At 39.3% G+C, this 24,401-nt stretch overlaps 1 protein-coding gene and 1 long non-coding RNA gene across 2 annotated transcripts in view; one reads left to right on the forward strand and one right to left on the reverse strand.

Moving 5' to 3' along the window:
- Positions 1 to 2,501: 2,501 nt before the first annotated feature.
- Positions 2,502 to 24,160, reverse strand: LOC138848996 (uncharacterized). Its single transcript, XR_011387292.2, has 3 exons — positions 24,028 to 24,160; positions 16,945 to 17,016; positions 2,502 to 8,186 (listed from the first exon to the last, which is right to left on the reverse strand). It is a non-coding gene; the product is annotated as an uncharacterized LOC138848996 (long non-coding RNA).
- The window catches only part of ACVR1C (activin A receptor type 1C), a 110,521-nt gene continuing 109,899 nt past the window's right edge, over positions 23,780 to 24,401 (forward strand). The window contains exon 1 of the mRNA XM_089329129.1: positions 23,780 to 24,120. The gene's annotated coding sequence lies outside the window, so the exon portion shown is untranslated. The remainder of the gene's footprint in view (positions 24,121 to 24,401) is intronic.

The raw sequence follows: 24,401 nt of genomic DNA on the forward strand, positions 1-24,401 counted from the left end.
GGATTTTTTTGAGTATATTCTCTAATATATCTTTAACTGTCTTCTAAACAGAATCCCAAGCTATAAATTACTTTTAGAAGAATGAAAATATTTCCCAAATGTATCATAAAAAATATAATGGTGTTTCTCTTTACTCAAAAGCCAACATTTCAGACTCAAATCTGCAATCCAACTTTAGTACCTATGTAGGAGTCTTTGGCCTACATATCTGCATCTTAACTTTCTCTTCTGTCAGAGCCATTTACTCCAATTTGTATTTCCCTTTGTTCTGAATACATACATACATACATGCATATGTATATATATATATATATGTGTACTATATATATATACTATATATAAAGTAGTTCATATATAGTATTTAATTTCCATGTGTTCTTGTAAAGCATCTAAAATTCTTTGTGGAACAAAAAGAGGAATTCAAGTTAAAACTTTAACTTTTTCTTCCTCTTCCTCTTATATCACTCCATGCTTCAAAAGAGGCAGAGCTTTGAAATCTTGTAGAAATATCTAATAGCTTAACCTTCAAAGATACATGGAAATGATCCCCAGATAGGGCAATACAGCAGGTGAAAGTGACATAAAATACTTCAATGACAAACAGCTTTCTTACTGATTATTTAATTGATGGGGAATATATTTTACTTCCCTCTTCTTTCAAAATTACTTCTCTGAAGCAAAAATGGATTTCTTTCATTCTTTATTGAATTTTCTAGGAAATCTGTATTGTAGCCTTTTTAAAAAAAAATGAATAAAGCCTTATGCTCCTTATGCTTTAAATCCTAGGTTATAAGGGACAAAGTTCTTTTTACTTTATGTACACTTGAGTACTTGAATTTGAAGTCTTTCCCAGTCAAGAGATCAACACACCAGCACAGGTGTTAGCCAATACAATGTTATCTACGTACACAATCAGCATTTTGCTCAGAAAGAACATTGGATTTTGCTAAAGTTCTATTACAAGTAGGCAGGATGAACTCACATTTATTGGTAATTTTTCAAAAAAATTGCATTTATTTAATTTATTTGGAAGGAACACACACACACACACACACACACACACATACACACACACACTTCCCTTCTGCTAGTCCACTCCCCAAATGCTTGCAACAGCAAAACAGCCAGGGCTGGACCAGGATGAAACTCAGAGTCAGGAACTCCATCTGGGTCTCTCATGTGAGTGGCAGGGACCAAAATACTTGAGCCATCACCTGCTGTCTTCCAGGGTATGCATTAGCAGGTAGCTGGAAGTAGAGCTGGAACCCAGCTACCCTGATATGGGAAGTGGGTGTCCCAAGGGGAGGTTTAACCGCTACCAAGAATACCTGCCCTAAGAACTTTGGATTTTTAAAAGCAGTTACAATAAGTAATTGCTTAAAGATATAAACCTTGCTGCCATATAACATGAGTCTTGAAAATATTTTAAGTCAGATTGAACCAATTTTGAACTTTGCTGGAAGACTGTAAAACATCAGGGCAGACTTCAAGACAGCTTCAACAAGTGCCTGGTTTTGACTTTAGTTACCCTCTGTGTAGGAGAATTCTAAGATTTGCTTCTAGCCAATACCAATTCTCTAAGCCCTATTATCCAGGACCTACCTATGTAACGTCTGACTCCTCAGCTCTGTCTTACAGTTCTTTCAAACTCAAGGTCCGAAATGGAATTCAGAAACTTCCAAGGTGATTGCTCTTAGTGTTCCCTGTCTGAGCAAATGGTATCTTTGAATTCCCTGTGACCTTTTTCTGTGAGGTTTCCTTCCTTTACCTTCTTTCATATTGATGACCGTGTTTCTGTGTGCAACACACCTTTAAGCATCTTTTGCAGGGCTGGATGAGTGGCAACAAATTCTTTCAATTTCTAGTTGCTATGAAAGGTCTTTATTTCACCTTCATTCACAAATGAGAGCTTTGCAGGATATAATATTCTGGGCTGACAGTTTTTCTCTCCTAGTATCTGGGCTATATCTTGCCATTCCCTCCTAGCTTGTAAGGTTTCTGATGAGAAGTCAGCTGTGAGTCTGATTGGAGATCCTCTGAGAGTAATCTGACGTTTCTCTCTTGCACATTTTAGGATCTTTTCTTTATGTTTCACTGTGGTGAGTTTAACTACAACGTGTTGTGGTGAGGATCTCTTTTGGTCATGTTTATTGGGGGTTCTATGAGCTTCCTGTACTAGGATTTCTCTGTCCTTCTCCAAACCTGGGAAATTTTCTGCTAATATCTCACTAAAAAGGTCTTCTAATCCTTTCTTCCTCTCCATGCCTTCAGGAACTCCTAGAACCCAAATGTTGTTTTTTTTAATAGTATCCTGAAGATTCCCGACAATATGTTTTAGATTTCTAATTTCCTCTTCTTTTCTTTGGTCTGACTGTATCCTTTCCTGTGCTCTGTCTTCTAAGTCCAATATTCTCTCTTCTGCTTCACCCATTCTGTTTGTAAGGCTCTCTAATGTGTTTGCCATTTGATCTACTGAATGCTTCACTTCATTATGATTTCTCGTCACTATCCCAGTTTCCTGTTCTACTAGTTGTTTCATTTCGATTCCTTCTTAATATTTCATTTTCACGAGAAATTGACAAACAAACAAGCTGTCTGCACATTAATGTTTATTAGCTCAATTCACAATAGCTAAGACCTGGAACCAACCCAAATGCCCATCAACAGTAGACTGGATAAAGAAATGATGGGACATGCACTCTATAGAATACTATACAGCAGTCAAAAACAACAAAACCCAGTCATTTGCAACAAGATGTAGAAATTTGGAAAACATCATGCTGAGTGAATTAAGCCAGTCCCAAAGGGACAAATATCATATGTTCTCCCTGATCGGCGACAACTAACTGAGCACCAAAGGGGAAAATTGTTGAAGTGAAATGGACACTATGAGAAACAGAGACTTGATCAGCTCTTGTCCTGACGGTTGATGTACAATGTAATACTTTATCCATTAAAGTATTTTTTTTGTTCTAGTACCATTGGTTGAACTCTGTAATTAACACACAATTATTCTTAGGTGTTTAAATTTTAACTGAAAAGTGATCCCTGTTAGGAATTTGGAAAACATTATGCTGAGTGAAATAAGCCAATCCCAAAGGGACAAATACCATATGTTCTCCCTGATAGGTGACAACTAACTGAGCACCAAAAAGGAAACCTGTTAAAGTGAAATGAACACTATGAGAAATGGTGACTTGATCAGCCCTCGCCCTGACTGTTGATGAACAACTTAATATGTTATCCCTCTTAGTACTTTTTTTGTTTGTTCTACTTAATACTTTTGGTTGAATACTGTAATCAATACACAATTCTTCGTAAGTGCTGAAACTTAACTGGAAAGTGATTGCTGTTAAATATGAGTGGGAATAAGAGAGGGAAGAGATGTGCAATTCGGGACATGCTCAAGCTGACTTTCCCCAAACGGTAGAGTTAGAAACATACCAGGGGATTCCACTTCAATCCCATCAAGGTGGCATGTACCAATGCCATATCACTAGTCCCAGTGATCAAGTTCTGTTCACAATTGATCATAATGATAGGACTAAGAACCAATGGGATCACAGAAACAAGAATAGTGTCTGCTAATACTAGCTGATAGAATCAAAAAGGGAGAGAACGATCCAACATGGGAAGCGAGATACACAGCAGACTCATAGAATGGCAGATGTCCTAAACAGCACTCTGGCCTTAGAATCAGCCCTTAAGGCATGTGGATCCAGCTGAAAAGCCCATGAGAGTATTTCAGGCATGGAAAGCCAAGACACTCTGGAAAAAAAAAAAAACCTAAATGAAAGAATTCTGCGAGTGAGATCCCAGTGGAAAGAACAGGTCATCAAAAAGGAGGTACCTTTCTCTGAAGGGAGGAGAGAACTTCCACTTTGGCCATGGCCTTGTCTAAATATGATCAGAGTCGGTGAACTCAGGGGGCTTCCATAGCCTTGGCAGCTCATGACAAGAGCCTAGGGTGATTACTGATGCCATAAACAAGAGTGTCAATTTGTTAAGTCAACAACAGGAGTCACTGTGCACTTACTCCTCATGTAGGATCTCTGTCCTTAGTGTGCTGTACATTGTGGTTTAATTCTATAAGTAGTACTCAAACAGTATTTTTCACTTCATGTTTCTGTGTGGGAGCAAACTGTTGAAATCTTTACTTAATGTATGCTAAACTGATATTCTGTATATAAAGAGAATTGAAAATGAATCTTGATGTGAATGGAAGGGGAGAGGGAGTGGGAAAGGGGAGGGTTGCGGGTGGGAGGGACGTTATGGGGGGGAAGCCATTGTAATCCATAAGCTGTACTTTGGAAATTTATATTCATTAAATAAAAGTTTAAAAAAATGTAAAAAAATGTTATCTTTATCCACTCAGTGCAGGTATCAGAACCCCGGTGGTAACTTAAATCATTCCACTCCTTTCTTGCCTCCTCTTCCCTTGGCACAATTCTTGTTTTTCCATCTCTGCTGCCAACACTGATTCCTGCCAGTAACCTTTTTAGCCAGAGCACTGTATAATACTTCCAGCCAGTGGCCCAGATTCCATTCTTGCCTAGCCACAGTCCCTTCTCCACAATAAAAGCTTGACTAATTGTATCATTCCTTTGTTTGAAGTTCTTCAATGGCTTCCCATTCTTTTAAAAATTAGGAGTCAAGTCCTTAATGTTGCCTAAAAACACCTGCTTGCTCGGCTCCTTCGACTCATCTTTTGCATTTTCTATATCTTGCCACATTGACCTTCTCCAGGTTTTCTCCAAAGCCAACTGTCTTTTTTTCCCTTGAGTCCTCCCCACCCCCAGGGCCTTAACTACTTTCTGTTCTCCCAAGCTCTGCCCAATACTCACTTCCTAAAAAGAGCCTTCCTTGTCACCTTTGACAGTTTCACCCCCTTGTATATCTATATTACCCTAACATTTGCCTAATTTCACACATTATGTATTTGTCTAAGTTCTTTCTCAGGTTGTCATTGTGGTGCAGTGGGTTAAGATGCACCTGTGACACTAATATCTCATGTGACTGGCAGCTCAAGTCCCGACTACTCCAGTTTTGATTCAGCTCCCCTGTCATGCACCTGGGAAAGCAGTTGAAGATGACCCAAGTACTTGTGCAGCTGCCACCCACATGGGAGACCCACATGAAGCTGCTGGCTTTGGTCTGGCCCAACCCTGGCCATTGAAGCCATTTGGGGAGTGAACCAGTGGATGGAAGATCTCTCTCTTTTCTCTCTCCCTCTCTCTCTGTAACTCTGCCTTTCAAATAAATAAATCTTTAAAAAAAGATCTTTCTCTTTTGTTTGATATAATTTCCATGAAAAATGAACATCTTTTTTTACACTATATGGCCAGTGCCTAAAATAATGCATTGTACAGTGTTACATGAATTAAAAGGAATTAAATAAATGATGAGCTTCCTGAATGAGCTAGAAAATCCCACTCTAAAAAGTGTTTTATGATTTTATCTTGTGGAAGTTATCAAAATTTAATTTCATTATTTCTAATTAATTATGGGAAAATTAATTCTTTTTTTTAAGAGAGGGAGAGACAGAGAAAGTGAGATCTTCCATCAGCTGGTTTGCTACCTAGATGGCCACAACATCAGAGATGAGCCAGGACAAGATTGGAGCTTCATCTGGATCTCCCACATGAGTGGCAGGGGCCTAAACACTTGGGCTATCTTCTGCTGTTTTTTCCAGGAGCATTAGCAGAGAGTTGGATCAAAAGTGGGGCATCCCATATAGGATGCTGGCATTACAGACACCAGCTTTATCTGCTACACAACAGTGTCGACCCTGGGAAAATCAATTCAAAGCACAAATTTCAGAAAAATTAGGAAGATGATTGGTATCTACATGTATTGAATGCTTATAATATGCAATGTCTTTAAATCATTCTGATTATGCTAATTTTAATGCAATTCTCAACATTACTTAGTGAGACTTCATGAGAAAGGAGAAAGACTCAAGTAGTAATTTGACCATAGATAGTTACCACATTAAAGAGATGGCAATAGTTCAGCGATTTCAGCAAAATAAGATTACTCTTTTGAAACAACATAACCAAGTCTATCTCCTTGAGTATCACAGAACTCTGACAACAACTTCAATGTATATTCTGAGTAGTTATGTTAATTTACTTAAACTTTGTTAGCAAGAGAGGACAATGGGGCTCATGTGTCAAAAAAAAAAAAAAACCAACAATCACCTTGCTGCTAATATTCCTTTTTATATCTCTTTTTATGCAGATGACTACATAATAGTGCTTTCTTTTCCATTTAAGGAATAAATGAAAAGAGAAAGATATTAGCAACAGTGCTTTGATATACTATAAATATGTATTAATGAGCCCAGAAACTTGTAAGTTATGTAAGACTTCGGGGATTTGTGGAACAGTCTTAATCAAATCATAACAAACATCAAGTTTTCTATCTGCTTCTCTGCCATGAGCTATTAGATACTTTGATCTCTCAGATTTATGAGTGTGAAAAGTCATTATTCTCAGTTTCATTTTTCTTAAGGCCATGGGAAATTTCCAGATGTGTTGCTGTTCTGTAATGTGACAGGTTCTAGAAACTTGAAGAAGCAGAAAACAAGGGTTGTCCACTTCTCTGCTCCTACCTGATTTTCTGGGTTTGCCCTCTTAAGAAACAGATGCAGCAAAGTAATGGGCAGGCCACATTCTTTAGGGATAACTCATCTTCGGTGTTTTTGATTGCAGACTTTTGTCAGTCATCTACAAAGAGATAAAGCTGGTAAAGCAATTGATTCTGTCTGCCTCTACTGGGTATGTGCATGTGCGCGTGCACACATGTACATGCCTGCCTGAGCCTCCTGTGATGCTTTTCTCTTTGTATTCTGCTGTGGTTCTCCTGTGAAGTGGTAAGGCCACACATATGTGGTTGGGAGGGGGGTGAGGGGTCTCAGTTAAAAGAGGTGACTATTCCTGGAGTCAATCATGTGGTGAAGAGGAGGATTCTTGGAAAAGAGAGAACACTTCGAAGGTGGGCTTTAGAAAGGCAAGAGGGAATGCCTGCTGCTCTCTGGAGTCAGCTTCCCCCTCAAGTTAAAGATGGTCTCTGCAGCCTGGGACACAGGAAAATGAGCCTGGAGCTCGGGGAAGAAATGTCTTTCTAGGAGAAAACAAAATAAAGCATGAGCAAATTATATTTTATGAACTCTATTGCTGGTGATTTGTCCCTATCTGGTTTTGTTTCTCTTTTCATTATCTGTGAGCTCTAAGTGGAGTTTGTGTAAATGTGCAAGCCTGTGTCATCTCCAATACTGGGAACTCAGAGAACAGTTGTTTCCTGCATTTGAGCCATAGTATTAGATGGTGAACATTTTCTCCCAGTCATGTTCCCGCATGTCCCCACTCTCGGTGCCCATGTGGTCGTGGCAGAGTTGATTATTGAGAAATCTGTCCATTCCCTTCTACTCACCAGGACATATTCTGTCCATTGAAACTCTGGAAGATATATGACTTCATTAAGGCAGATTATGATCCCTTTACAGGAGTGCTTTTAGAGTCTCTTCACAGTGGAATTCCAAGCTTCCCTGTACCCTTGAAATTTCTCCCTAATGAGATTGCTGTTTTCTCAAAGTCTTTTTTAACAATAGGTTTTCTTTCTTCAAAATAAGCTTATATGTACAATATATAAGTACCGGGCTGGAGTGACAACTTGACAGGATCTTGTTCATTTGGAAACATAATTCGTCAACCAATCAACATATGATTTTGAATCTTTCTGTTTTTTATTAGAGGAATGGATAGGAGACTAGCAGCCATTGTGTAGAAGAGAGGAAACAAAATGGTGGGGAATAGGAGAAGCTGGAAATAATAACAATGAGCTGAAGTTACTTAAGTTTTTTTTTTTTTTTTGGAGTGAGGCATGTTTTTTCCATTTTAATGTGGGCCAGAAGGCTCTGCTCCAATTCCTTTGGCCCTGTGTGGCTAAGGAGGGAGTGGTGATGAGCTGTGAGCCAACTTGACTTTGAGAAATGTATCAAGTATTGGGTGAGGTTTTCCTTCAATCATAACAGAGTTTCTTCAGAATTTGATTCTCATAGAATTCTTGACTAGAGGTATCAGTTTTTTTGTATCTCTCCACAATGGAGGAACAGCCAAAAGATAATACTCCAACTTCCAAAACTTCAGTTGCTGTGTAATTAGTCATTTTGATGCAGGAGTGATCTAAAAGGAAATGGGTGGTTTGACAATGATTTAGTATAAAATTCTAAAAGCAGAGACACATTTTGGGTCTTTATTTGAAGATAAGTACCCTATTTGGCAGCAGGATGCAGAAAGTTATCATGTCCATGCCAACAGGAAGTAACTGAGTTGGGATTTTACTGAGATTTTTTATCACTCTCCAATTCGCACTTCTGGAGCCTCATGCTGTAATGTATTCTATCATTGTTCTTTTCTTTTCATTCCCTTTTCCAGTTCTAGGGCCCAGAACAACCCTTGGACAAACTGGATTTCTTGGAGTTGATAGAAAGTAAAGTAATTGTTATGATAAATATTTTCAGGATATTTGCCATTTATATTCTTTTTCATTTTCTCCATTTTATTTTTATCTTGTTTTGAAAAACTCGGTAGAACCAGACCTCTGCTAGAATGTATTTTCCCTCCTCCATGCTTTCCCCTTCCCAAGCAATAAAACTTGGCAAATGGAAGGGAACAACCCAAACATGTGGTCCCTTTCATTTAGAAACAGGTCATGTGGTAGCCAGTAGCTTTGCATTAACTTCATTTATCATCTGCTATGGTTTGAATGTGTCCCTTGAATTTTATGTCTTGGGAACTTAATCCCAACGTAATATGTTGATGATGTTTGAGAGGCAGAACTTTTAAGAGGTTACTAGGTCATGAAGGCTATACTCTTGTTAATGGATTAATCCACTTATGGATTAATGGGTTACTGGAAGGCGGCTTTGTTATCAAAGTAGCTCCCTTTGGCTAGCCAACTCAGTAGGTCCTCAGCAGATGGACTTGACTTCCCAGCCTCCAGAACCATGATCCAAATAAATTTTTCTTATTTATAAATTCTCTATGATATTCAGTTATAGAAACAGAAAATGAACTGATATCATCATAACAGAAAAAAACCAAAGATCTAGTATTTTTCAGATTGAGAGCAATTTAACAAAATACTTTTAATTGTATTTCATATTCTAGTCTTTTATTCTCACCTAAGTGATAAGTATCTATTCCTTTTACTTATCTAACTTCTTAATTCAGAAAAACTTTCTCCAGGGCTAACATTGTGGCACAGCAGGTTAAGCCACTGCTTGCAAGTCTGGTATCCTATATCAGAGTGTCAGTTCAAGTTCTGGCTACTCTGCTTTATTCAATTTGCTGCTAATGCATCTGGGAAAGCAGCATAAGATGGCCCAAGAACTTGGACCCCTGCCACTTAACATGTAGGATACTGAGGTGGAATTCCTGCCTCCTGGCTTCGGCCTGGCCCAGCCATAGATACTGAAGCCATTTAGGAGTAATCAGTAGACAGAAAATCTCTTTGTCTCTCCCTCTCTTTGTGTAACCCTAGTTTTTGAATACATACATACATACATACATGTTTTAAAAAGTTTTCTCATAATCTTATCTCTTTTTTTAAAGATTTATTTATTTATTTGAAAGTGAGAGTTACACAGAGAGAGGAGAGGCAAAGAGAGAGAGAAAGGTCTTCTATCGGATGATTCACTCCCCAACTGGCTGCAACAGTTGGAGCTGCGCTGATCTGAAGCCAGGAGCCAGGAGCCAGGAGCTTCTTCTGGGTTTCCCATGTGGGTGCAGGGCCCAAGGGCTCGGGCCATCCTCTACTGCTTTCCTAGGCCATAGCAGAGAGCGCAGGCCTCGAATGGGATGCCGGTGCTTCAGGCCAGGGCGTTAACCCACTGCGTCACAGTGCCGGCCCCAATCTTATCTAATTAATTAAAGGTTTTGTGAATAGGAAATATAACTATCCCATTATGTTATAATAATAACACATTTTATTTGCATAATAGCCTGAATAATTCTATTCACAAAACAAGTTTTGGAATTACTTTGCTGATTTTATAGATGCATATGAAACATGACAAAATTGTGGCTAAATATGGGTTATAGGAGATCAGAAACCTCAAGTTCTGACTATACCTTTGGTAAAATTAATCAATTAATCAAATTGCTTGTATTCTGGAATAGAGAGACTAGAATCTGAGCTTGTCATTTCTTTAGGACCTCTAGTGCCTTTGAATATCTATCTTACTGGGGGCAGAATTCTCTACTTTCTGAATCCCTCACCCTTTAAGTATCTCTATAAAAAACCTGATATTCAATCCTCTGTTGAGTGATGGTGAGGCTAAAGACAGCCATATTCAGTGTTCAAATGCAGCAGGTGGGGAAGGCCCCGAAGAATCATCCAGAGTGTTGATGGTGCCCAATGCAGGGGCAGTGCAGTAGCTTCCCCAAGGCAAGTTCTGGTGAAGAATATGGGACGTTGTCCCTGTTTATACAACCCAAACCTAGTTCTTGAGCCTTTTTGGAGACACTATAAGTTACTTAATATTCTTTTATAAATTTAACTTCTGATTAAACTTTTAAAAATTTATTTATTTTCATTTTATTAGACAGGCAGAGAGAAAGACACAGAGAGGTTCTGTCCACTGGCTTACATCTCAAATGCCCACAACAGCCATGACTGGACCAGGATTGAAGCCAGGAGCCCAGAACTCCATTTAGATCTCCAATTTGGGTGGCTGGAACCCAAATACTGAGCCATCATCTGCTGCCTGCCTCAGGATGCACATTTTTGCTTAAATTTATTAAGGCAGATTTCATTTTTGGATTTTCTTCAACTAAAAATCTCACTTGACATAGATTTGCAGTTTCCTTGGCCAGAGAGTCCTTAACATACACCCCGGTCATTTCTGAGGTTACTCTCTCAGCTTTGGCATTACCTCTACTTCTTTAACTCAAATTACTGCCCCAGGTTTGGCAATGTAGACACAAAGGAGGGGAATTTTTGGTTACAAAAATTCTGCTGTTGTGAAGCTAACTCTTTTATTCAGAGGGAAAGATAAAATATACTTGGAAAAGCAGTTTGAGCGAGCGTCCCACAGATTATTTACTCATTCATTCAACAAATATTTACTGAGTGATTATTATGTTCCATGCTGATTTCAGATGCCAAGAACAGGACAGTGAAGAAGACACAACTTCTACCCTGGAAGCTTAAAGTCTTAGGTGGCAGAAATGTGAAGAGGAGTGATTGCAATAAAAACCACATTTCAAAAAGTTCATAGAAAAATTAAATTAAAATTTATTTTGGTGTAAATAAATTTTAAATCCATCCTTTTTATAATATGCATTTATATGAACTGAAAAAAAAGTTTTACACTGGGGCCAGTGCTGTGGTATAGTGGGTAAAGCCAGTGCCTGTGGTGCCAGCATCTCATATAGGTGTTGGTTCAAGTCCCGGCTGCTCCACTTTTGATCCAACTCCCTGTTAATGTGACTGGGAAAGCAGTGGAAGATGGCCCAAATGCTTGGGAACCTGTACCTATGAGGAGACCTGGAAGAAGCTCCTGGCTCCTGGCTTCAGCCTGGCCCAGCCCTGGCTGTTGTGATCATTTGGGGAGTGAACCAGCGGATGAAAGATCTGTCTCCTCTCTCTGCCTCTCTTTCTCTATAACTCTGACTTTCAAATAAATAAGTAACTCTTTAAAAAAAGAAAAAAGAGGCCAGTGCCACGGCTCACTAGGCTAATCCTCTGCCTTGCGGCGCCAGCACACGGGGTTCTAGTCCCGGTCGGGGCGCTGGATTCTGTCCCGGTTGCCCCTCTTCCAGGCCAGCTCTCTGCTGTGGCCAGGGAGTGCAGTGGAGGATGGCCCAAGTGCTTGGGCCCTGCACCCCATGGGAGACCAGGAGAAGCACCTGGCTCCTGCCTTCGGATCAGCGCGGTGTGCCAGCCACGACGGCCATTGGAGGGTGAACCAATGGCAAAGGAAGACCTTTCTCTCTGTCTCTCTCTCTCTTTCACTGTCCACTCTGCCTGTCCAAAAAAAAAAAAAAAAAAGATTTGTGTTATTTTCATTTGAAAGACACACACACATACACAGATTGAGAGAGAGAGAGAGAGATTCATTGGTTCACTCACCCAAATGCCCACAAGAGCCAGGGCTGAGTCATTCCAGTCAGGAGCCGGGAACTTAATCCTGGTCTCTCATGTGGATGTCAAGACTCAAAAACTTGAGCCATAACCTGCTGCCTCTATGGGTGTGCATTAGCAGGAATCTGGAATGAAAAGTAGGGCTAGACTCAGGCCTAGAATTTGTATCCAGGCACTCTGTTATGGCATATGGGTATCCCAAGTGTCAATGTAACTGTGTGCCAACTGCCCACCTCCCTCCATAAACTTTTTTTTTTTTTTTTGACAGGCAGAGTGGATAGTGAGAGAGAGACAGAGAGAAAGGTCTTCCTTTTTGCCGTTGGTTCACCCTCCAATGGCCGCTACGGCCGGCGTACCGCGCTGATCCGATGGCAGGAGCCAGGTACTTATCCTGGTCTCCCATGCGGGTGCAGGGCCCAAGGACCTGGGCCATCCTCCACTGCACTCCCTGGCCACAGCAGAGAGCTGGCCTGGAAGAGGGGCAACCGGGACAGAATCCGGCGCCCCGACCGGGACTAGAACCCAGGGTGCTGGCCCCGCAAGGCAGAGGATTAGCCTAGTGAGCCGCAGCGCCAGCCCCCTCCATAAACTTTTTGAAGATCTTTCTATGCGAGGATTTCAGATGTTTTTTGCACCAAAATGAACTTATTTTAAATTCCACTTTCCATGAAATGTTTGAGGTTCCTTGTACATTGTGGAAAGTTACAGATGTTGTCAGTGCTGTGTAGCAAGCAAGAAGAAGCGTTTCTCAGACTTTTTGATGGGAGATGAGGTGGGAGGAAACATTCCTGTGGTAATGATTCCTACTTATGAACTGAAGAATGAATAGAGAAACTAGCTGTGGGTTAGGTGGTATGACAGGAGTGATTTCATGTAGAAAATCACAGACTCCATAGTCAAAGACAAGAAGGCAAGAGACAGCTTGCAGGAAAGGTAGAGAAATGAAATGAGATGAGGTTGGACTGATAAGCAGAAGTTGGGTGCTTATGGACTTTTAAGTCAGAGAAAGAGGTTTGGAATTTAACCTGAAGTTTAGGCTATGGAATAGTTTTCAGTTGATGTATAGTGACATCAAGGTCATGAATATCACCCTCATAATCCAACACAATAAAGTTTATTGACACATACAATGTACCAGACACTCCTTGGCACATTTTGCTTGTCATTTAACCCTAACAGCAAATAGAGGAGGTAGTTATGTTTATTAAGTACATTACCTTCACTTTACAGATAAACAAACTGGAGTTTGGAGAGATTAAATAATAAATAATGCCAGGGTTAGATATGGCCTGATGTCTTAAATAACTCTTAACAGACATGATCACATTTGTGACAAGATCCCAAGTAGATGAGAAGGGAGGGAGCCTCAAGAAAAGGAGACCAGTTAAGATGCTTTCATGGCATTTCAGTGAAAGAAGGTGGTGATTTAAACTAGAATAGCGGCAGTAAGGTGGAAAGAAGTAAAACACTGGAGTGATTTTTATAAAAGAATCCATAGAAACTACTGATTAATTGGATGTGATGGATAACGGAGAGGGAAGACATAAAGAAAACGCAAGGGTTGCTTGAAACATCTGCATCCCATATTGAAGTGCCAATTGGAGTCCTGGCTACTCTGTTTTTAATCCAGTTCTCTGCTTACGTGCCTAAGAAGCAACAGATGATGGCTCAAGTTCTTGAGTTTCTACTAACCACAGAGGCAATTTGGATAGAGATCCTGGCTCCTGACTTCAGCCTGGCCTAGTCCTGTCTGTTAGGGGTGAACCAGCATATTGAAGATCTTTTTCTGTCTCTTTCTTTCTGTGTCACTCTGGCTTTCAAATAAATGAATACACAATAAATAAATAAATAGATATTTTTTTTTAAAAAAGAAAAACCAATATGTCTGGCTTGAGTGGTGACAATTACTGAGATAAGTGAGATTGTGTTCTGTTTAAAATGTGTTGGTTTTGACTAACTTTGGGATACTTTTGCAGAGACGACAGAAGGACATACAAATCTGGTGTTCAGAAGGCAGACAGAGCACATTACAGAAATACAAGTTACATTCATGGGAATTGGAGAGGGTCACGTAGGAGAGAGTGTAGATATGGACCAGTGTAGTAGTTCATGGGGTGGTTCAGGTGGCCAAGAACTTTGTGGGATCCACAAAGTGAAACCCACTTCTGTAAGTAATAGAAAGAAGTTACTTCCTTTTCAATTCCATGCCACAAGTGTATCCTGGAGTGTTTTGGAGGCTACATAACTGTACAGTGATGTCATTGCTCTGAAGGCTAACAGACTGTGTCTTGCATGCTTTTGTATTTTCATGCTTTCTCAGTTTTCATTTTAATATGTTAAATATGAGTAAAGAACTAGCTTCTAATGTATTGGATATACCCCCACTTAAACATAAGCCCTTTATTATAGTCCTCAAGTTTTTTGGAAATTGTAAAGTGGTCCTAATACCAAAATGTTTGAGAATCAATGTGTTTGAGAGTTTGGCCTTCATTCCACAGATAAAAGCAATCACTGAAGATTTGAAAGTAGTGGAGAACATAACTAGAGTCAGGTTGATAGAAGGTTGTTCTCATCGTGGCTTTGAGGATACACTGAGAAAGGGACAACATGAAGTTATGAAGGCAATTTACTTGGTAATTACATCAACTCAGGTATGAAATTACTAAAGGCTCAGACTATGGAGACAAAAGCCAGAATGACATTAGACAACATAAAAGAAACCCAAATGTGACTTGATTTTTGCCTGAATATGGGTTACTATTGAACAAGTGAAAGGTGTCGAAGCGAATTAGAGTTGGAACAATGTGTTGGGATGAAAGGTCTTGCTGCTGATACATTTCAAGCCCAAGGAAAATTATCTCTGCTCTCCAATAAGAATTCATTAAATGAACATTATCCACTTGAAATAGAATGAGGTCCATATATATATAATATAAAATTTTGGGAGTTGTATTTAAAAGGTGACATTAATTTTAGTAGAATTTTATTTAATCCAACATATAAAAACATTTTTCAACACATAATATAAAAGCCATTTTTTAAGATTTATTTGTTTATTTGAAAGGCAGAGTTACAGAGGAAGAGAGAGAGAGACAAATCGAAAGAGACCTTCCTTCTGTTGGCTGAGTTCACAAATGGCCATCATGGCTGAAGCTGGATCAGGCCAAAGCCAGGAGCCTGAGCTTGGAAATTCCATTTGGGTCTCTCACATTAGTTGCAGGGTTCAGGCATTTGGGCCATCTTCTGCTGCTTTCCCAGGCGCATTGGAAGGTAGTTGGATTGGAAGTGGCACAACTGGGACTTGAAATGGCATTGATATGGGATGCTGGTGCTATAAGCAGCACCTTAACCCACTGCACCACAATGCCAGACTCAATATAAAAGTTACTAATGAGATTCTTTAAATTCCTTTTGAGGGGTTTAGATCTTTGAAATCTGGTGTGCATTTTGTACATATAGAACATATCAAATATGGTTAGTCATATTTCAAGTATTTAATAGCTACAGGTGGTTCGTGGTTGCTATTTTTCCAAGTAACTATAAACTACTCTTTTTCTTCAGTCAAGATAATCAGAATTCTAGTGTTGCTTTAGTTTAGGGTAATTTATTTTATTTTATTTTATTTTATTTTATTTTATTTTATTTTATTTTTTTGACAGGCAGAGTGGACAGTGAGAGAGAGAGAGAGAGAGAGAGAGAAAGGTCTTCCTTTTCTGTTGGTTCACCCCCCCAGTGGCCACTGTGGTCAGTGCGCTGTGGCCGGCGCACCGCGCCGATCCGAAGCCAGGATCCAGGTGCTTCTCCTGTTTCCCATGCAGGTGCAGGGTCCAAGGACTTGGGCCATCCTCCACTGCACTCCTGGGCCACAGCAGAGAGCTGGACTGGAAGAGGAGCAACCGGGACAGAATCCGGCACCCCGACCGGGACTAGAACCCGGGATGCTGGTGCTGCAGGCGGAGGATTAGCCTATTGAGTCACGGTGCTGGCAGTTTAGGGTAATTAATAACTCTTTCCCCCAGGAGCTATTTTCCCAGGAATCACTGAATTTGTGCTGCATCATCCAACACTCTTACCTCCCCATGACCTCACTTGGCCAGGGTATAATTAAAGGCCCAGTTTAAGAAAATGATTCAAGTGGTGGTGGCTTGCTTACCTGGAACTGAGTCTCTGACCTGCCTTTTATAGGGCTTGTTTTAAGTGTAGCTAGTGAACCCAGCACAATGACCTTTGTCAGTGTAAGAGCAGAGATAAGTTTGAATTACGTGAAAGACCATGTCAATAATTTTAAAAGGATCTGAACAATCAGTGATATAGTGTAGCCATTTTGGAAGGTGGTGAGAACAGGTAAGTCCTAAAATCAACCTTAAGATTTTAGCCATGGCAGCTAGGAAAATGTAAGATATATGCCTCCCTCCACACCCCACTGCCACTTGGCCGTGTTACCCATGTCCACACGAGAGAGGTCATTATTTTCCCTTTAGAAAATCTGAGCTGTCTCTTTTGGTAAGTGCATTGAAGGCATGTATGGCATTACCTCAATGAAGTTCTTAAACCACAAAAGTATTTTTCATGAAGTGGAAATTAATAATTAGAAAAAGAACAGAAATAAAAAAAAGCAAAATACCCCAAGATTTCCTACTGCAAAGATTTGTGGGATTCAGAGATGAGTTGAGTAGAGATGAGTGTGTCATGCACTTCTTTTGGGATATACTTTGGGGAAGGAAAAATACAGTAAAATGAGAAAAGATTAGGCCTTGATAGTGCATAGCAAATTATTGTAGCATGCCTCCTCACCATATGCTCATTCCATGATAAGTTCATGTTCCAAGATGAAATGAGAAATTAAGATGCATGGCATTGGATATTCTGGAAGGGATAATAAAAAAAGAAAACTGTATGATTAAAAAAAAACTCAAACAACCACACCCAACTACTATGTAGTCTTTTTCAGAATTCAGCTACTACATACATTTATGTGCCTTATTAATTTGGAATGGTATTCTGCAAATGTATCAAATCTTTACAATCTCAAGTCTCTATGCCTTCTTGCTTATGTAAGATTTACTCACACAAACTGTGTTTTGCTGATGGGTTATGAACCCCTCAATTATTTGTTGTTGTTTTCTTTTGGTTATGTTTTCTTTTGGTTACTCTTTCTGGAGTCATGATGTAATGTTACCATGGCAATGAATACGTACAAATAGATGATTAAGGGTAGGGGAATGCTAAATGTTGAGAAACACATTTGCATGTAAATTTCTTTCCAGTGAAATTTAAAAATCTTGCATGTAAATTTTTTTCTGTTATGTACAAAAATATGGAAGAAAGATGTGTTATGTCACATTTTAAACAATGTATTTCCATTGTTTATATTAAATAACATGAGCAACTCAATATGCTCCACCCAAGACTATTTTCTTAATATTAGTTCATTAAAAATGTTATTGGCTTTAGATTGGATTAATTTCCAGAGTGTGTGTGTGTGTGTGTTGTGTATAAATAAAGTTTAAATTGGGAAACATTTACACATTATAAGAATGAAAGTATTTTCTTGGTTGCCATGAAAGTGATATTAAGGAATCAAGTACTTCAGAAATATTTATAATTGTCCAAGAATATACTGTGCCAGATTTTTGACTCAATATATTGATGGTTAAGACTTTACTTCAAAGCTTTCATAGTATTGAAATTGGGACATACAATAGGAAGGGGAATACATTCAAAGACACAGTTTAAAATACTCTTACAAATAATGAACTTAAATATTTGACTTATTAACTTTTTTTCTGTACTGTCACAGAGCTTTGCACCAAGAATTCAAAAGATCCTACTTGCATCATTGCAGGACCATATACTGACTTGCAAGGTTGCTAACCACCCGTGGCTTTCTTACACTGCTTCTTGAGACAAGATAAGGATCCTTGCCATCTGATGAGGATTCTTTAGACTGTACTATCCAAAAAAAGCCATATTGTTGCCCATATATGTTATACAAAATATCTAGTGGTCATATTAAACATGAAAACAAATAGGTGAAATTAATTTTAATAATAGAGTCTTGTGTCACTTAACAATGGAGAAGCATTGTGAAATAAATTGTTAGGTGATTTCACCATTGTACAAACATTATACAGTATCACTGCATAAACTCTGATGGTGTAGCCTACCACATACTTAGGTGTGTAGTAGTGCCTACTGCTCCTAGACTGAAACTTTTATAGGACGCTACTGCACCCAATACTGTTAGCCATCGTGACAAATGGTATTTGTGTCTCTAAATGTATCTAAACATTTAAAAAGGTACAATTAAAATGTGGGGTAGTAGATGAAAAATGGGACATCTGGGTAGAGTATTTATCATGAGTAGAGCTTGCAGGACTGGAAATTGCTTTGTGATCTGGGTAGGTCAATGAGTGATTAGTGAATGTGAAGGGCTGTGATACTACTGCACACCACTGTTGACTTTATAAACTCTGGACACTTAGGCTATGCTAGACTTACAAGTTTTTTTTGTGTGTGTGCAGTAGTAAATTAACCTAAGGTTATTGTAATTTTAAAAACTTATTTGTTTTTTTTTAAACTTTTGACTCTTTTGTAGTAATACATAACTTAAAATGCAAACACATCCTATAGCTATAGAAATAAATCTTTATATCCTTCTAGAAGACTTTTTAATTTCTTTTTTCTTTTTATTAATACAAAGAGAACAGAGTTCATGTATTTCATAGATACTTTGTAAGTAGATAACCATGGCAGTTAATATAGAATACAAAAAGAAAAAAAAACAACAATGTGTGAGAACAAAGCTGGCATCTTATGATATGATTATTGTTTATAGCTTTTGTCTATATTCCTGTGAACAGTGGTCTTTCTACTTTTTTTGTTGAATATTATGACTAGTGGTGCATTAAGCTTGTGATTATAAAGCAAATTAAAGGTATGTATGCTTTTTTTCTTTTTAAGATTTACTTTATTTGAAAGGCAGAGTTACATAGAGAGAGGGAGAGACAGGGAGAAATCTTGCATCCACTGGTTCACTCCCCAAATGGCCTCTATGGCTGTTGCTTGGCCAGATGGAAACCTGGGGGCAGGAACTCCATCCTGGTATCTCACATGGGTAGCAGGGGCTCAAGTACTTGGGCCATCTTCCACTCCTTTTTAGGTGCATTAGCAGGGAGCTGGATTGGAAGTAAATAGGACATGAACCGGCTCTCATATGGGATACCAGTGTCATAGGTGGTAACTTAATCTGCTGTGCCACAAAGCCTGTCCCTAGACATTTTTTTCTATTTTAAAACTTTTTTAACTTTTTAGTCCTTTTTGTTAAAAACTAGACACAAACATGGGCATTCATTGAGGCCTATATGGGGTCAGGATCATCAATTTCACTGTCTTCTACCTCCATATCTTGTCTCACTGTAAGGTCTTTGCTAGCAACAATATGAATAGAGCTGGAGCTGTAGTCTCCTATGATAATAATGCCTTTTTCTGGAATACCTCCTGAAGGCCCTGCTTGGATATTTTACAGTTAATATATATATATATATATAGATTTAAGTAAATGCTAAAATAAATATAAAAAGTACACTGTAAAATAAATATAAAAAGTATAGTATACTACACACCAAAACCACTAAGATGTTTGTTGTCATTGTTAAGTATTATATACTGTATATAATTGTACATGCAATATTTTTATACTCCTGGCAATGCAGTAGTTTTGCTTGTTTTAGCAGTACGACAAACATGTGGGAAATAAACTACACACAACTTAATGACAGCATAGCTGTCATTAAGCAATAGAAATTTAGTTATTCCTGCCCATTGAATTCTGATGGCGATTTGAATAACTGGTTGCATTTCCATGAGATGAAGGCTCCTATGATCTGTCTACCAGTTTTGGTAGACCCAGGGTTTGATTTACAGCTGGAGCACACTCATTTTTGTAGTAATCATGGAGAAGGTGGACACTACCATTATGACACCATCCCCAGCACTGTGAAATATCTGAGATAATTCTTACTTGTGGAGTTTCTCTTTCACGTTGATCATCCAGAAGAGACTCATTCTGTTGGGGGACATTAAATTAGCTAATGTTCATTTAAAAAAAGAATAGTTAACTAAGGTTAATTAAATAACTCATTAATGGATACTAATTTAAAATCCAATAGAATAGCCAAGCTACTTAAACCCTATTTTTCTTGGCCTTTACAATGAAGAGGTATATTGATGTTGTATTCTGAATTATTTCATAGATCTGTCAGAAAGAGATTATTGAGAATATTGATATATAATTGAAATGTTTTTGCATATATACACTTATTGAACCAACTTCATTTTTCTACTGGCATGCTAGTAACAAAATCTGTTTTATGTTTATGCTTCAGATATAAATGTGATCAAGAATCATCTAATTATTTCTATCATTTAACAGTAATACGTTTATATAACATTATTACATTTTTCAGTCTCACAGTTGCTAAATGGTTATTTCTGGGTATTAGGAAGAAATCACTATTTGACATGTTGATACTATTGACTTTTAAAAATCTGTTCTAGGAATCAGAGTATACTTTCTTCATAGAGCTAGCTGGGCAGGGGAGCACTTCACCCTTTTGGGGAAGTTCTACCCAGAAGTTTGCCTTTTTTTTTTTTTTAACTTATTTGACAGGTAGAGTTAGACAGTGAGAAAGACAGAGAAAGGTCTTCCTTCCGTTGGTTCCCCCCAAAATGGCTGCTAGGGCTGGTGCTGCGCCGATCTGAAGCCAGGAGCCAGGTGTTTCCTCCTGGTCTCCCACGCGGGTGCAGGCGCCCAATCACTTGGGCCATCCTCCAGTGCCCTCCTGGGCCATAGCAGAGAGCTGGGCTGGAAGAGGGGCAACCGGGACTAGAACCTGGTGCCCATATGGGATGCTGGCGCAGCAGGTGGAGGATCAGCCAAGTGAGCCACAGCACCGGCCCCTGTAATTTGCCTTTCACAAGCTTCAGCAAATAGTTAACTGTGATTCTTCCCTTGATTGGATTGTTAGTTGAAAACACTTTGCACCTTGTTGGTTATTTGCAAGAGGAAAAAAGAAAAACATCCAAATACAACACTAACATCCATACAAGGGACCTTCAAGAAGTTAATGGAAAATGCATTTATGAAAAGACAGAGTTCAAAATTCTTGCACCAAAATAAACTTATCTTTTAATTCCACTTTCCACAAACTTTTTTAAAAAAAGATTTATTTATTTATTTGAAGGGCAGAGTTACAGAAGAAGAGAGACAGAGACAGAAAGAAAGATTTTCCATCTAGTAGTTCACTCCCCAGATGGCCAAAATGTCCAGAGTTTGGCCGATCTGAAGCCAGGAACCAGGAACTTGTTCTGGGTCTCTCACATGGGTGTGGAGGTCCAAGCACTTGGACCATCTTCCCCTGCTTTCTCAGGCACATTAGCAGGGCGCTGGATCAAAAGAGGAGCCACTGGTGCCCATATGGGATGTTGGTGCTACAGATGGCAACTGAACACCGCTACACCACAGCACTGGCCCCTCACAAACTTTTTGAAGTTCCTTTGTATGTTATAAGCAAGGTTATTGCTAAACATTATCGTTGTCTTTTGTGGAATATAAAATTTAACTCTGGGGCTGGCACTGTGGCGTAGCGGGCAAAGCCACCACCTGCAGTGTCGGCATCTCATATAGTTGCTGGTTCGAGTCCCGGCTTCTCCACTTCCAATCCAGCTCTCTGCTATGGCTTGGGAAAGCAGTGGAAAATCGCCCCAGTCCTTGGGCCCCTATACCCACGTGGAAGACCTGGAAGAAGCTCCTGGCTCCTGGCTTCGGATCAGCGCAGCTCCGGCTGTTGAGGCCAATTTGGGAGTGAGCTAGTGGGTGGAAGACCTCCCGCTTGCTCTCTACCTCTCCTTCTCTCTCTGTGTAACTCTTTGAAATAAATAAACAAAAATCTTTAAAAAAATAAATTACTGACTGTAATGGTAGAAATTTTCCTCATTGTTCTTCTATACAAAATATTAGCAAGAAATTAACTCTAAATTTGCTAAAGCCAACAACAATGTGGAAATTCAGGATCTCATTTTTAAGCATATAATCTTCAAAGATTTTTGGTTGTTTCCTTTGGGTGTTAGCTATAACATCTTATGAGTATAAATGTCTACATATTCTTTTAAATGAGCACTATTTGAAGCAAACAAAAAAATAGTTTATGGAGTTGTCATTTAGCATAGTAGATAAGTCACTGCTTGGGATGCCCATAGCCATATAAAATGGCCTGGTTCATGCCTGGTTCCTCCGTTTTTGATCCAGCTCCCTGCTAATGCACACCCTGGAGGCAGCAGATGATGGCTCAAGTATTTAGGTCCCTGCTACTCACATGGGAGACCTGGATTAGATTTTTTGGCTCCTGGTTTCAGCCTTGGCTATTTAGTGCAATTGAGGAGTGAACCCATGGATGGAAGATCTTTCTCTCTGTGTGTCTCTACCTTTCAAATAAAATGAAGGTAAATAAATAAATTTTAAATAAATATTTTGTATTCATAAAAGAGACCATACTTATATATGAGCAAAATGTCATTATGGCACATGTTTGTATTTTAATCCAATATGTCCAAAATCTCACCACCTCAATATGTGAGCAGAGAGAAATAATTAATATTAGATTTTACATTCTTAGTTTTGTACTAAGTCTCTGAAATTTGGTAAAAGTCAATTTGGTCTAGACACATTGCAAGTGATCAATAGCCACATGTAGCTACTGGATACCATATTGACAATGCACCATTAGACTTAGAGGAAAGCTATCAGGCTTCTCTAGATAATCTCGATTTCTTAGAAAATGGGAGCTTTCCAACTTGCAAAGGACATTGCCTACTGTATTGGAGACAAAATAAGTATGTGGAGAGTAAATACCTGACATAAGTGTAATTCCCACAGTTCAACCATGCTCTCACATGCATGGTTTTTGATCCTAACTACAGTGCTGAGAAAAAGGGAGGAATTAAGTTCCAGTCTTTTGAGGACCACACTCAATTCTTCTCTTTAGGCTCCACACCTTATGACACAAGAGCAGATTACAATCCAGAGTACAGTTACCAAATAATGAGCAAGCCAAGTCAGTCAAAATATAATGTGTCCTAGCATTTTCTTGCCTTTTTTTTAAAGCATCTGTTTTGTGGGTGTCTGGAAGGGCTTAGACGTGTCCCACATCTCTCTCTCTCTCTTTTTTTGTTTGTTTGGTTGGAGGATAAAATGAGAACAAAGTCTTTTTATGTTCAGGAATGTTTTGATTTATCCAATGTGGCGGTGGGAGAGATCTTCAGCTCGGTCACCATCATGTCTCAAAGTCCAATTGTGCCGCCTCCAGAACTGTGATCTTCTGATAGCAAAGGCAAGGTCTTTCCCAGACCTCAGAGAGAATATGTTTGTTATTGAGTGTTGAGCAAGTAATCTCTTACTCTAAAGCAATTATATGACTCAAACACTATCCAAGGAACCCCCTAACAGCAGTAACACCACTGATAGTGTGTGTGTGTGTGTGTGTGTGTGTGTGTGTGTGTGTGTTGTTGATCAGGGTAAAATGATCTCACTTACTTTAATGTTTAGGCAACATAGGTGAACTGACTTTACACTAATGTCTGCTAATTGGTAATGTTGCCTTTGTATTTGCAATCAAAATCCACATGGGAAGCACACCCATTTGACAATCAAGCTCTAGGGATTTAAACAGTACTGAAACGCGTTTCTAATGCATTAATCAATTCTCTGTCTGCCCTTAGTCTGGGTGCTAGCTTTTTTTTTTTCCCCCTCCAGTTCTTCAAATCCTCAAACTGTAGCTGCCTAGGTACCTTCTACAGGTGGGGTCCTTTACCTCCTACCTCGGATCTCTGGATTGCGCATTGGAGATGGCCACGTCATCTGGTGCAGGTGCTTCGGCTATGGTCGCCAAATAAAGCGTCAGAAGGCGTCAGGTAAGAGATTAATTTTGTTATGTCAAAGCCAGGGGCCCCAAGGCAGTCGATGACGGGTTATTTTCTGGGATGGACAGAGAGGGCGCCCTTTGACAGGCGCGTCCACAGCTAAGACGTGGTAGTGGGACAAGCGTGCAGGAACACCGGAGGGTTTCTCATGGCACAATCTAGTTACACTGAAGGACACTGGGCAATAAACAAACGCCGAGAAAGCTGGAAGTGTGGCTCTTCTGTAGGAGATTACAGAGCTGATCACCAGGAAAACAATCGCTGCTTAATTG

Source organism: Oryctolagus cuniculus, chromosome 3, assembly GCF_051225735.1.
Source record: "Oryctolagus cuniculus isolate XC-2025 breed Fujian yellow rabbit chromosome 3, ASM5122573v1, whole genome shotgun sequence".
Taxonomy (NCBI): Eukaryota; Metazoa; Chordata; class Mammalia; order Lagomorpha; family Leporidae; genus Oryctolagus; species Oryctolagus cuniculus.